Raw genomic sequence first — 13851 nt, forward strand, 5'->3', positions numbered from 1 at the left:
GTAACAAGTAAAATATCAAATTAAGGAAAAAACTACAGTAAAAAAAAACACGTCACTGGTTTATCCAACGCCGACCGTGCTTCTTGTGAAGGAGTGGCAAATTTCTGCCGTAGTGTCGCTGCCTTCGATTGCTCTTCGATTCCTCTTCGAATGCTCTTCGATTCCTCTTCGATTGCACTTTCAATTTTACTCTCTTCGATCCCCCCACTTCACCGATTTTACTTGCCCGCGCCGTTGCCTCCTTTGGCTCAGTCTCGTCGCTCCATGTCTCCTTCTCACGCTCTGCCACGACATTCCCCTCCCCTCACCCACTCGCCGCTTGCCGCCGTCGACCCTGATTCCTCGTCCCTGCCACGTAGACCATTTGCTCAGTGTGGGCTGGGGTTGACATCCCACGTGGATCAGCCGTTCTCCATGTGTGTGTGTATTTCTTTCCTCCATTCTTCACTTGTGCCTCTGCTTGAGTCTTCTCTTTTCACAATGGGGCACTTTCTATAAAGGAAAGGGGGGGGGGAGGAGAAGATGCTACATTAACCTGTGTTACCCGGGTCCTCTGGATAAGAAAGGTATTTTTTGAAGAGGAGAGAGGGAAGTTTTTGAAATGGAGCCATCATTGCCACACTGTTGGGAAGACCCACAATACTTTTTTACAAAAGAGTGCAGTCTGGCTGGTAGGGAAGAATTTGTCAAATTTGGTTGAGAGGCTTTGCAATAAGTAGTTGATCAATAATTATTAGGTTTGTGAAACCATGTGCAAGAATGGGCACATTTATGGCATTGGGAAGACTGGTTTCTAGGAGGCCATTTCCAGCTTCAAAATGAGTGAAGTGAAGCACAAAAGCACTCTGAAAGATGTAAACATAGCAAAGAATGTAAGCAATAGTGGAGATGGAGATGGTAGAGGGGGGAATGATTTGGGATAGGCCAAAGACGGTAGGCCTCCCACACAAATGTTGAACATGGAGTTGTGTTTCATCATCCCCTGTTGAGAGCCATGTGCTTGGTTTTATATTTAGTGTTTTGTGCCCACTCTTAATCATTGCTAACAGCTTAGCATCTCTGGTCATGCACTTTTTCTTTCTTCATATTATTTTTGGCCTTTGGTCAGCCAAGGAGAGCAATAGAACCAAGCAAAACATAGAAACATTACTTGTTTTTATGCACTCTAAATTTTACATTTCTGTGCATGCATTAATTCAGATGTTTGACATGATCCTCATTCTAAGAAAAGAGTACTGTAAGTTTATATAAATCATTCCTCGAGATCTCTTGAAAATTGTGATACAAGTATTTATTTACTTTTTCATAATTTTATTGTTGTATATCTAAGACATGAGATTTGCACTTGCTCTCTAATTTTTTATATGTCAATGTATGCACTCATCATAAATATTGCCCATCAAATTTGGTGATCATTTAGTACCCATAAATTATAAAAATCCTTTACTCATTCTTGGATATAGTTGGTAATTTTAGGTCCTACTTCAATTTAAGCCATGCAAGAGAGGCAGGTTCGTTATTTATTATTATAATAAAGGCTAATTTGGTAAAAGCAATCAGCCTTTTTCAATTATAAAATGTTTTTAGTAGTCTCTTTTTATAAGGATAACAATGTTAACTAGCATGGTTCTTTTATGGAAAGTGTTTGTTCTGATGTCTTAATGCATTAATTTGGTAAAAGAAACCTAAATCTCAACTTGACAATTATCATTCTTTATGTATCAAGATTTAAAAAAATATTGTGTTGTAACATTAAAACAAATTGAAAGATATGAAACACAAATTTATTATATATATATATGTCATAACATATTGTTATCAAATCCATTTGCCAAGGTTGATGATGTTTTCCCACTACTATGGATTAGCTTGAATATAGCAAATAAATCCAAATAGTATCATAGCTAATGTCTGAACCATCAATGTCAATGGATTTTTGATACTTGCTAGCTAATGTAATAAATATGCTTGTAATAAAACATTTAGAGTCTTGATTAATATAAAAAAATGGTGTTGATATGGAAAAGTCCCCATCTTGGCACTGCCCCAACATGGGTAATCACAACATCATTAAGTTTTGCCATATCATTGTGGATAGAGAATGATAAGCTGCAATTAGTAATACAACCAGCTTATCATTGTCTATCCACAATGTGGATAGAGAATGATCTCATCATATGATGTGCAATAACTTATAGTCCTTCACACAGATATGTACAAAAATTGGCATATTTCACATTCATATTATTCACATAACCTTTACATTCACACACTCATATTTATGTACACATGTACAAGTAGGCATGTATATATATACAAATTATTGAATAAATGCACTTTTGGGTTTTGATTGTATTCCAATTGGTACTCATCAAATGCACACAATGTATTATTCCAGTGGATGCTTCAACCACAAACTTTTCCAAATTTTTGAAATTTCTTCAATTTCCCCTAAAAATATGTGGTTATAAGTGTCCATGCACACAACAGCAGAGTGTCCCTTTGCTTGTCCTCTCTCATTGATGGAGCAGTGGATATGAAAAAATAATGCTTACTGGGGTGACTTTTTGAAAATCTCACTTAAAAGTGCATCTCATGAGGAACTCAAAAGTGAAAAAGACCCTATGTCTCATCCTGTAGCTAACAGCATTTCAGTGTATATTAGACCTTGTCAGTATGCACATTACAGAGCTACAATACCTTGCCTTTACTCAAAATGGCCTACTCATATTCAAAGAATGAATGACAAATATATCAATTTGTATCATCACTATCAAGGTGGATAATGAAGCCTTTTTAACTAGCTTTTTACCTTAGGGTGAGAAAATAGGATACAGCTCCACTCATCATGTTTTATGTGTTGATTACAGTTTTGTTTTGACGCAAATCCATCTGTTCTTGCAACTGGGTGAACTTGGGAATTCATTCCAATTAGATCATGTGAACTCTAATAATTATATCACGAATATTCAAGTGGTAATGATATTTGGTTTTGATGTGATTTTTGGAACAAGCCCCATCTGGTTAAGAATTGATCAAAACCAATGATTTTATTTTCATTTTTGTTCTCTGTAAATAAACATTTAAAATCATGATCTTAGGAAAGCAAAACTTGTTATCAAATTAAGTGGTTCTATATATCTGTATATAACTTAAGGAGTTGTTGCAGTAAGTGAACCATGTTGTTCATTTTCACATAAATAGTCGTGATGTGATGGTTTTGAGTTGAGTAAGTACGCAGACACAGATCGACAAGATTGTTTTCAATTGAGGTGAGAGTTGACGGTGATTTTGCAAATTGCATGATCATTGGGTGCAGGTTCAGATCTCGGGCTTGACAATGGCTACTAGCTTCAGGAGCCTCCCTGGCTCCATCACTGCCAGAAACCCTAAAACCAGCCACCGTCGCATCCAATCTGTTCGTAGTTGCCTGGGGGGGGGGGGGATTCCTCGTGGCAGTTGTTTTGAGCACTACACGATCAAAAATGGAGACCCAATTTTATGGTCAAGTTGTGTGAGTACAATGTGGACCCTGAGATAATATAGGTGCCATGAATATACTCCCCTAATTCTCTGCCAATCCCCGCGGCAGAGGAAAAGTGCAGGCACAATGCACATATCGTGGTCATATATTTTTTCGCCCCTCACTGTAGTCGCGCCACGAATCATTACAAGTGGGAGTGGACGCAGAGTTAGGGCTTCAGATTAAGGATTTCAGAGTTATGTCGGGGTGCGCGCATGTGAAATCGAGATCCCGTGCAGAGAGAGCGCTGGAGGTGGTCCCCTGAAGATAAGAGCCCCAGTTGGTAGAAGCTTTGAACTCTGAATCAGTGATCATGATGTTGAAGTCCGAGGAGAGCTTGGAAAGGAGTAGAGTGATTAGGTCTAGGATTCTAGGTTCGATTATGGTGCGCTTCGCAGATGTAGGAGGCCAGCAACGTAGGGGTCTGCGCGCGCTCTGGGAATTTGTAACACATATTCTATCTCTCAACCCTAGTAAAATGCATGGGCTTGCAATCGGTTCGAAACTACGTAGATCTGCGGCGAGCGAGAGGATTGCTACAGGAGCTAGGGAACTACCCCAGGGAGGAATTGAGGGGAGCAATTAGAATCCACCCTCTGCAACAGTTTCGCTCTGTGACTAATCTCGCAGCAGCAGCAGCAGCCCCAGCTGGACCACCCCCCACAAAACTCTGCGATTAGCTTTAATCGCAAGGTTCGGTCAGTTCGGTTGTGCAAAGCAATCAAGCAATCGACGAAGTTGTGTCGACGTCGGAATCGAGCAACCCTCGAATTCCTTCAGCATTCGGGGTTCGTGTGCGTGCTCTTTGTGCGATTCGGAAGCTGGGGGCTGTGTTTGAATCTTAGTTGGAAAGAGGCTTCGCAAAGCACGTTCGGTACTGCGCAGGGAGCAACGCCCGAGGTTGAATTTGAATTCTCAATCAAGTGTTAATGTGGGTTGAAGCGTGAATTAGGCCTAATCAAGACAATGAATGAAGGAATGGTATTCTATTTTATAGTTTGAGGGTACCAGACAATTCACCAGGAACATTTAGAACCAAAACAAACAATGCTGAATTTCTAGGGTTCTGGAATATGCGACCGATTTTCATGAACAAACTAATTCATTAGCAAGGTTATTTGACCCAATTTTTAATTTGCAATGTTAAAATTTGTCTTATTATATGTGTATGTTAATTAGTAACCAGGTGCTAGTTTCTAAAAAGAGTAAAACACAACTTAATCTAATTGACACTGATGAATCTTAGTTGTAAACAAAATGGACAAAATACAAATACAAAGTAAAAAGAATAAGCATTTGATGTTTTCTGGTTTATAAACATTTCGTTTATGATCAAATACATATAATGTTTGGAAGATTCTCTTAATAGGGTTTTCGTAGAAAAATATTTATACTTTGAAACAAATAAAAAAATACATCTTAAAGTGCATATATATATATATATATATATATATATATATCAGAAACTAGATTTTTTTAATTCTACATTATAATTTGGTAATAAAATAATTTATTGCAATTTAAACTATTGTATATTTACATTTGTGATACCAAGAGATGCAACAAACATTTAAAAATAGAGTGACACCAAAATATGCTATTTGGACAATAATTGCCAAAATTTTACTTGGGACTTTGTCAAATTTTGGTACCATTCTTGCCAATTAAGTGGAATGCTGGTTTTTGCTGAATTTGGCTCAATATAAGAGCAACTCAAATCAATAAAAGCGCACTGCATTTGAAGGTGGATCTTGACAATGTCTGCGCAAAATAGGTTTTAGATCCTTGTTCAATTGTGTCACGGAATATGTAATAGATGAGAATAAAATCATATTCTTTTCAGAGCCCCAAAATTAGTCTAAATAGAATCCACGTAGAGAGCACTTTTTAGTAAAAATAAAATTAATAGGGACCAATTAATTCTTTGGTAAAATTCTACTGTAAGCAAAATTCAAGGATCCATTGGTTTGCTTGTCTACTGTTTCTTCCTCTGTCATTGGTTGTTGTCTTTGCCTTTTCACGTCTCTTTTTAGTTCTAAATTTTGTTGTCTCTCTTTTCCCAACGTTCTCCTCGTTCTTCGTTGTTGTGGTCCCTGGTTGTTTCTTTTTACCACCTTTGCACTTTATTGCTCTAGATCCTATTGTCTACTATTTTTTATTCATTTATTTTTCACATCATCCAATCACACTAGTTGCTTCAACTTTATTGCTACTGTTTCTTTTTGGTTGCCTTGTCGGCTCTTTGCCTGCTTTTCTGTCCTTTTCTTACCTGTTGTAAACAACCTCTTGATAAGATTGTTGTAACTTTAGTGGTCTTTAAAAATATATATATATATATATATATATATCTGCATATACATAAACATAAATGTGTGTGTGTATGTTATTGTTTCCAATGTAATTTTTTGCAATGCTGCTAGTAAATATAATAATTTAAAAAGATACAATAGTATAAAAATATGGGAATGTTAAATAGACTCAGGTTTTTACTAAATCAATCTACATGTGATGAAGAATATGGTGATCATGACGAATGTGGTTGGTTTTCATTGGTTTTGGATCTAGTAATGGAATAATGAATGCAAAGATATATATATATATATATATATATATTTTTCACGATGGTGAGGATGGATGAATAAATTTAGTAAAGTTTTAGATCTATTTAATATTTCCCTGAAAATAAAATAAAATAAAATATAAGTATTAGATACTAATTACTCAAATTTTAATTTGATATAATAATATACCAAAATTCTAATGAAAATGTTTTAAAATTTAGAATATACATGTGTTAAAAAATTAATTAACACTTATCTTTTAACAAATATATATATATATATATATATATATATATTGAAAATATGTGATAAAGTTTCTATTAAATATTTAATAAAAATCTCTTAAACTTAGAACTTTTATTTAATTCTTTACATTATATTTACTAAAGTTTAATAATTATTGCTTATCTTAATGTGTGCTTTAATTAACTTAAAGATAATTAAATTGGACTTTAATGAGACTAAGATTAGAATAAAAAAATTGAAAAATTACGTATTAAAAATTATAATAGAATACATCAAAAGGGTTGTTTTATAAAAATAATAGTTTTAAAATTTTGATATTTTATTTTGTCTAAATGTAATTATATATATATATATATATATATATATATAAAAACAAAGAAATAAGATAGTTCTTGACATATATTTGGAGCTTAAAAAAATTACCTTATATAAAAAATAGATATCTAAATAGATTCTTAATGTAAGTTTTTTAAAATTGTAAATTAATAAATGGAATAAAAATTTCCTGAAAGAATCTATTAATTCAAGTTCATAAGTTATATTTGATTCAATAAATAGATTTCAAAGAAAGTTGCATGATACAAACAAAAATTCTTTTGCATATAATTTTAATAGTTCTAATATCACAATATTACAGAATTTACTATGATATATAACATTGAGGTTTAGAGACCATAATTTTGTGTTTAAAATGAAAAAGGCATTAGTGATAAAATGATATCGTTGATAATACAAGCAACATTAAAAATAGACTTTTAAAAAAACACACACACATGTACAAAGGGCACAATAGAAGAGTCCATACCTTATGAATGAAATAATTGTTCTATAAAATATTTAAATATATTTACATATGAAGAACCAAAAAGTATAAATACACTCTTAGAGAAACAAAGGTTTTTTTTTACTGAAGATTAAGAGACCAATGTAAATAGAGACTTTCAAATAGAACAAGTGTTGTTTATTCCAAAACATTCTTTGAAAATAAGATAGAACATACATAAACACTTTTAAAAATATAAAGGTTTCATGTTTGTGTGTAAATTATAACTTTGTAAAACTCTCTAAATTAGTTTTGAATAAAGCAACATTTTATTTTGAATATTTTATTATGAAAATAAAATTTAATCACTTCTTACTAGGTAAATCTTATTAATACTTATTAAGCATTAAACAGTGCATTTTATTACTTGTATCAAATGCGTTGAATGCATGTACAATAAATATCAGGTTATACCAACGAGTACATTGTCGTAGAATTGCAGGAGATGCCCTGCTCTCATAGTGCTCACCCTGCCAGGATCCGCCCCCCACTTCATTTGACCACTAGCAAGCCAGCCTTATTGAGGATTCACCCGAGCTCTCGTTTGCAGAAAGTCTGAAAATCTGGAGGATTTCGGTAAAAGAAAAAAAAACAGAATAACAACTACAATAATAATTTGAGAGAGGGGGAAAAGGGAAGAGAAATCATGGTGGTGAAAGCCAGGGTGATAATGAAGGTAAAGCTGTTGAGACTTGGTGGTGGCATGTCTTTCTGGATATGCCTACCTCTAGCTTCCTGCAGCACGTAGTGTTTAGATTGCATAGCACTTCTTTGCTTTCTTCCAGCCTTGCGTTTTCCTGCTTTTCTGAGGAGAACTGTACTCTGGAGTTTGGATAACCTTGGGTGCCTTTGAATCCGAAAAACAAACCGTCAGGAGAAAGGATGATATGGATATGTTTCGGTAATTCCCCTATGATGATTAAATTATTATGACTATTAATATTCAAACAAACTAAATGTGTTTCTTCATCACGTAGCAGTTCTCATGCAGAGGTTGGTGGAGCATATAGTTCACCTGTCGGCCCGAGCAAAGAGATTCATGACACTCCAGGCTCACAGTTTCGAAAGATATGGATTGAACATTTCTGGATGTCAGTTTCGAATCCATCGAGAAGTTATCTTTCAGCAAGTTGAGATGTCTTATGATTTTGTCACCTTACTTGAAAAAAACAATTACGCATGGCGCTTGCGGAAGAATAAATTGCTGGATTGCGTAAGCACCTGCTTATCTGTTTGAATCTCGGACCATAAAGTGAGAAACCTGAAACAGGTCGTTCTGAACCTCTTCAGTGTTGAATTCAAATCCTGGAAAAAGCATCTGAGTTCTGTCTGGCACCAAGCCTGCAATCACTTCGCAGCATGCATTCGACAGAGTTTCCAGTTGGGGACACTCAGAGAAGGAATTCGAAGTTTGTCATGTTCCCCTGGAAGGCTGTGACATGGTTTCCTAAAACTTTTTTCTCATTAATTGCTTCCCCGTTTAACATCAGCCCCGGCGTGCTCATCATTATTCCCTTTCGTTGCACTGCATGGCTGTTTGTCTAGCTCCATCAACAATGGCAAAGTACTTGCCTACCAGCTCCACTGATGAGCGTCTGACAGTGTGTGAGCTTGGCGAACAGCCCGTGATTTTGCACTCCCTACCCTCAGAATTTCTCCTGACAAGCCTGTCTGTCTGTGTGCGTCTGTGTGGTTGTGTGTATGTGTGTCTCTCGCTCTATCTCTCTCTTCTCTGACGCCCTCTCAATCCCTCAACTTGGCCCAGACTACTCTGATTCTTCACAACATAATAAAATTCCATCCGCATCATGAACTCGAATTGCTCCCACCTGACAAGAACCACATGAACCTGTATCAGGTTCTGTCTTCTTCACCTGCAGATCCGACACCCACATGGATGTTAAGTCAGGAATTGTCAGTTTCAGCTCTGCTAGCAGCAAACGCCGGACTCTCTCCATCGATCCACTCATCGTTAATGTGGCCGGCAACGCACAAGAACGAACGATTCCGTCAATGTCGGGACTTGGACTTCCATGAATTTTCAGCAGTCCTCGGTGTCCTCCGCCCTCAGCCAATAACTTACAACTGTGTGCTCTAGTGGTCCAGCCCAAGGGCCCTCAATGATTTGCTTGGCTTCAGTGATCTCACGCACTTGCCGAATGGGCAGGAAATGTCCCCGAAGTAGGTGGATGGACACAGAAGCAGTGTGGTCTTTCTTGGCTGAAGCTCAAGCTCTTCCATCACAGGATATGGGTCCCGTGTCTCCAGGTCTGCTTCATGTGCTTTGTTGCAGAGCTTCATTTCGAAGCAGGTGCTGAGATTTCATGCCAGGTTGTGTCATGGGACCCCTGCTGGCCAAGGGCCAGCATTGATCTGAGTCTCTCCTGTTGCGGGTCAAGATCATGAATTGATTGTGACGATTTAACTCACCGTAGTTCGGTATTTCTACCATATACTGTTTACTCTGACCTGCAAAAAAGAATTGTAGGGGAAAAATGAAACAAAACCAAAAAAGACTAAAGAGAAAAAAAAAGAAAAAAGAAAAAGTGACTCCATTAAAGAATGAGAAAGAGGGAGAGAGAGTTGAGCAGGTTTTTCATATATCAGATTTATGAATCTATGGTCGCAGCTGCTGATTCTAGGGCAGGTTAAAAGGAATTCGACTAAGTGGTAAATAATTGCTGCACACACTAGGGCAATTTAGAAATTAGGGTCTTGCAGCAACTTGCGTTGAGTGGAGAAGCTAAATATGGTCTGTGTGAATCATCAACATGGGGAGTTTGGGCTCACGCTGGAGAGCACATGGGATGCACAATTCCGGTGGTTTCTAAGCTCTTTTCCCATCAAAGTCTGCTTCTTGTCCCTCCCTGTCCTCTGCTATTTTTATTGCTCTCTTGTTCTGGATCCCAATCTCTATTTCTCCTTCAGGCTTTCTTCTCCCTATTCTGCACTGCAAGCCTGCCTCATCCTGTCTAATCCGAGCCGTTTTGTCTTTTCTTACAACTCCACTCTCAGCTGTTGTTCCAATTATGAAATATATCCAACAGTGATATTTCGGTGGTGATCTTTTGCAGTATGTGTTGCTAGACCGTTTCAAGACCATACAGTTTTGTTTTATTTTTATTTCTTTTCTCCAGAGTCAAATGGGAAAAAGAGAGATTCCATCAAAACTAGACAGAACAAACATGCTTGGGGATGGTGAACAAAGTTGGGTAGATCCTGGTAGTTACCACGACCACTGTTTTTTCAACGGGAATGAGAACGGAACAGAGAACTTAAAGAGTGTTTTCTTGATGAGTATGGTTCCACTCGAAGACGAGATGCGTAACACACAACGTAATGAATGGCCGTCACTAACAACAACGATCCAGATGCTTGAGAGATCTGCCATAAGACAAAGAAACTATACCATGGAAACCCTCACACACATCCCTTCCACACCCCGTCACTTGGAATAATTAGAAGACGAAAATCCCTTGCAAAATTAGAATGAATAAAGGAACACCATTCCGATTACATGAGTTATATTCCCTTCGACACCAGAATTAGGTGGTCACAGAACACAAAAGAGAAGAAATGCATCGATGTCAGAGCTCACAACTCCACCTGCTGAAACTTTCGGAGACTTATTTAAGCCTTCCTCGTTCGAGCAAGCCTGGACTGGAAGAACCAGTCCGGCGATTCTCGCCACGTACCAATTAGAAACAAATTCGAAACTGCCCGCGCCATTCGAGCAGAACACGGGGAACTTTATTCTCGCTCAAAGTACGTGTCCACGATAATCCAGGACAAAAAGGCCCGATGCCACAATTGCGAGAAGCTCGCTCGCATTTCCAATTTATGGTTTCATATATATATATTTTTTGTTGGGTTCACAGAGACGACCCCAGCTTCGGTCCGGGCCATAGCATGTGCTTCGGTACCGAGGCTAACCTGCCCGCGTGGTCAGATCCCTGGAGCCGAAGCTCATTGGGCAGCCCAATCGGGCAGGGCTGATAGTTTTCCTCCGGACCGCAGAGAACTGCGAAGCCTATAGCGAAGCTGGCCATGGAACAGAGTGGCTCGGTGGATTGTAGCGGGCAGAGGTGCTTTTCTCTCCGGGCAGCGACATTCTTATTGGCTGCCCGGGTCAGCCATACAATTGGAGGTGCCTTTTTAAATGGGCATGTGCTTTACTCCCTAATAATAATACCACTTAATAAATCACCATTGAATGTGGCGTTCAAATTTTGAAATAATGGGGCAGGGAGTTTCAATGTTTGTCTGAGGGGGGTTAGTATACGTCATGGCCATCATTCTGCTTATGAAAGCAAACAAATAAACAAATTAGTAAATATACCCACATAGAGAAAGAGAAAGATATAGGAAGACAAAGAAATTAGAGTGTGGTGGGGTACAATGATGTTGTTGTTGGTTGTTTCCAATGATTTTTTGCAAAGTAGGACATTTATGTGGAAACTTGTGCAAAGTGGCCTCCCTTTCTTGGTTCCCAAACTCTCTCCCAAAGCTCAAAAAACAGCACCACTAACTCCAACTCACCCTCTTTAATGTCCCACCCATATTTTAAAATATAAAAATATAAAATAATATTTACTAAAGGTGTTGCTAATGCTACCACAGTTTTTATTGTTGTCACTGCAATTCTATCTATCATCTATTACATGTCATCACAATTCTTGTTACTGCCACAACTTGTTCTTATTAATTATTTCAATTATTTTTTTGGTTGTAATAGCAATAGCAAAAAATGTGATTTTGTGTGGTGAATTGCAAATTGTGGCAATAGTAACAAAAATTGTAGTGGCATTAGAAATATCCTTTGATAACCCCATGGTTTTAAATTTTTTCTTTAGACAACATAAAAGAATTACCTTGCATGTGTATATATAGCTATAAAACTAACTATGCAAGTTTCAACCTCTAATTTTGAATAATCTTTGGTTTTAATTTTAATTATTATATAAATATATAAATAAATAAATAAATAAATATATATATATCCATATATTCCCTTACAATCTTTTTTTGATAGATTGCTTATTATATCTATGATGATTGCAATTAATTATTCAATTAAAAGTTTTATAATTTTTGAAAAAATATAATAAGAATGTATTATTCTAATATTACCATGTCAGTTCTAAACATGTACTAATTGGAAGAGTTTCAAGATAGTTTTGATTGATTAACATTTTGGACAAAAACTTTTGGGAAGATATTTTGACAATGTAATTTTTTCTGTTTAAGAAATTGAAAAAAAGTTGAAAATTTTGTTTTGTAGCTATAGAGAGGACTGATGAATGAATATATATATATATATATATATTAACGTTTTGGTTAGAGAGAATGATGCCATGAAGTAGGTGTGAGGGAGACAAATGTTATCTACAGCAAAAGGGAATGCCAATCAGTCAGTGGAAATTTCTTCACAATTTCCCCCTTTTTATCTTTCCTGCTATTCAGGTACTTAGGGTGTTATCCATACTCCTGCCATCTGCGTGCTCCTTCATTGCTTTAGAAGTTGGGTTCAAACTCAGTCTTCGTAAGAGATGAATGCACCACCATAAATCAAAATAAGAATTCAAATCAGAGGAGGAGGAGAAGAAGAAGATAAAAAGATCAAAGGCATGAGCAACATCAAATCCTATGATCCTCAACCACCCTCTGACAGATTTGACACATTCTCAAGGCTCATTCAAAACCCAGATATCATTAAGTTTGTTTGAAACTTTCCTTGGTGGTAGCGACCACAATTTGACTTCCTTATATTGTTTTTGAACTGGATTTGCATTGCGCCTTTTTGATGATGCACAGTTTTGAAAGAGACCGGCTACGTAATTAATATGTGTGCCGCACGAGATTATTGTTGAATGTTGGGAGCTGAAGGCAAATTCTAGTAGGAAATAGCACCTCAACCAATGGTGCAAAATGAAGAATTGAACACTGTTAACGAAAATGTTGTGTAAACGGGCCCCGGCACTTTCCTTTCAAGCGGGCTTTCTGCGTAGACTTGCATTACATCCAAACATGAGTATTAGAGGTATGTTCAAGCTGACTGACCTTATAAATTCTCCGCCAATTCAAATTGCTTGGGAAGCTTTGACTGAAATAGCTAAACGAAGCAACCTGCTCAACTCTGCTTTTCTTATTCCTGCTGCTTCGTGAGTCATTGCTGTGGGTTTCTTTGCGAATGCATTTTTTTGCACCTTAAACCTTGTTGTGAGATCTAATAGCTACCTATTACAACAACAATGAGGGATCAAACGGAGTTCACTTGGTGAGGAGATATGAAAATAGTATCATACACGGTCATTATTAACATGTGTCACAATACACGGTTTAAGTCCAAAGATTGTGTCTAACATAGCTAGTAAATGCATGGTACCCACTTGCAAGAGCGTTCGGTAGGCAACAACACAAATTGCGTGCAGCAAGATCAAAGAAAACAATAGAGAGAATCCCCCACTGAAACTTCGATTAAAGGCTTCCGATCAGCAACATATTCAAATCTAAACATCTCGTTGGACATTCTAATTTTCCCAGCAGATACAGAATTAGCAAGGGTTCCAATTAACGAAACATTCCGAACCATTTTCGATATTGTTGAAAACCTTTTGAAGCTGATAAAGCTTTTGCAGAATGCTTTACGGTACGAATCTCTGTTTTGACAAGTGACAATCAAGATCCCAAACTTGCTT

General features: G+C 37.0%; 1 long non-coding RNA gene across 1 annotated transcript; it reads right to left on the bottom strand.

Annotated features, from left to right (window-relative positions):
* Positions 1 to 6957: 6957 nt before the first annotated feature.
* Positions 6958 to 11533, bottom strand: LOC149989885 (uncharacterized). Its single transcript, XR_016503096.1, has 2 exons — positions 8169 to 11533; positions 6958 to 8000 (listed from the first exon to the last, which is right to left on the bottom strand). It is a non-coding gene; the product is annotated as an uncharacterized LOC149989885 (long non-coding RNA).
* Between the last annotated feature and the right edge of the window lie 2318 nt (positions 11534 to 13851).

This window comes from Physcomitrium patens, chromosome 1 (genome assembly GCF_059467195.1).
Source record: "Physcomitrium patens ecotype Gransden chromosome 1, ASM5946719v1, whole genome shotgun sequence".
Classification (NCBI taxonomy): Eukaryota; Viridiplantae; Streptophyta; class Bryopsida; order Funariales; family Funariaceae; genus Physcomitrium; species Physcomitrium patens.